Source organism: Dipodomys ordii, unplaced genomic scaffold (genome assembly GCF_000151885.1).
Source record: "Dipodomys ordii isolate 6190 unplaced genomic scaffold, Dord_2.0 Scaffold135, whole genome shotgun sequence".
Lineage (NCBI taxonomy): Eukaryota > Metazoa > Chordata > Mammalia > Rodentia > Heteromyidae > Dipodomys > Dipodomys ordii.
Window position 1 is genome coordinate 1,326,925 of NW_012267351.1, and position 1,427 is coordinate 1,328,351.

At 46.0% G+C, this 1,427-nt stretch overlaps 1 pseudogene; it reads left to right on the forward strand.

The window, feature by feature from the left end:
- Window positions 1-423: 423 nt before the first annotated feature.
- Window positions 424-1,130, forward strand: LOC105996738 (annotated as a pseudogene).
- The last annotated feature ends 297 nt before the right edge of the window (window positions 1,131-1,427 follow it).

Genomic DNA, 1,427 nt, shown 5'->3' on the forward strand with positions numbered 1-1,427 from the left:
TTCAAAGCAGAAAAGACACTGGTGAAGAAAGGAGATGCATGTTCTAGTTACACAAATGAGGGAAATCAGGCAACCTTTGCTTCTTTGGCTCTGGCTTATTTCACTTAATATAATTTTTCCCCCGAAGACTGTCCATTTCCTTACGAAGGTGTGGCATCATTCTTCCTGATGGATGAGTTTATGTTGAAAATGAACTATACAACTTGTGGGGGAGGCGGGAGGGAAAAACTGGGAGAGAGCAAGGGCAAGAGTAACCTTGTCCAAAAAGACATGTACTCTTTACCTGACTTATAAAACTGAACATCAGGCTGCTGTTGGTGCTGGGGCCCGAGGAGGGACGCGCCGGAGCGGGGCCGCCGAGATTGAACAAGCGACAGACACGTCACCCGCCGACGCCGCAGCCTCTTGGGGCCGGCACGGATCCTCTCCGTGTGTGTAGAATGAGCCAAGGAGACTTGAACCCAGCAGCTATCCCACATGCAGCAGAAGATATTCAAGGTGATGACAGATGGATGTCTCAGCACAATAGATTCGTCTTGGACTGTAAAGACAAAGAGCCTGATGTACTGTTTGTGGGAGACTCCGTGACACAGTTAATACAGCAGTATGAGATATGGCGAGAACTTTTTTCCCCACTTCATGCACTTAATTTTGGAATTGGAGGGGATACAACAAGACATGTTCTATGGAGACTAAAGAATGGAGGACTGGAGAACATTAAACCTAAGGTCACTGTTGTTTGGGTAGGAACAAACAACCATGAAAATACTGCAGAAGAAGTAGCAGGTGGAATTGAAGCCATTGTACAGCTCATCAACACCAGGCAGCCACAGGCCAAAATCATTGTACTGGGTTTATTACCTCGAGGTGAGAAGCCCAACCCTTTGAGGCAAAAGAATGCCAAGGTGAACCAACTTCTCAAGGTTTCACTGCCGAAGCTTGCTAATGTGCAGCTCCTGGATACAGATGGGGGCTTCGGTCACTCGGACGGTGCCATTTCCTGTCACGACATGTTTGATTTTCTGCATCTCACAGGAGGGGGCTATGCAAAGATCTGCAAGCCCCTCCATGAACTGATCATGCAGTTGCTGGAGGAAACACCTGAGGAGAAACAAACGACCATTGCCTGACCAGCTCCCATCTGTTCACAACCTCCCAGCTTCCTCAGATCAGTTATGTCACTGGCACTACAGAATCCTCTTTCTTAAGGCACTTTGCATTGTAGAATGTTCCCGGATGCCCACATCTAGTGTTTGAAGGGAAAGAGGGTTTTAAATTGGTCCTGTATATAGAAGGTTTGTTTGACACAAGAAAATTAGCCAAGGAAGATTGTTCAAATTTTCATTTCAAATCACAAGGGGATTGTTTAGTTGTATATGTGACACATTCATTGAATTATTACTGTTCTGTTCTTCCTAGGACATCAT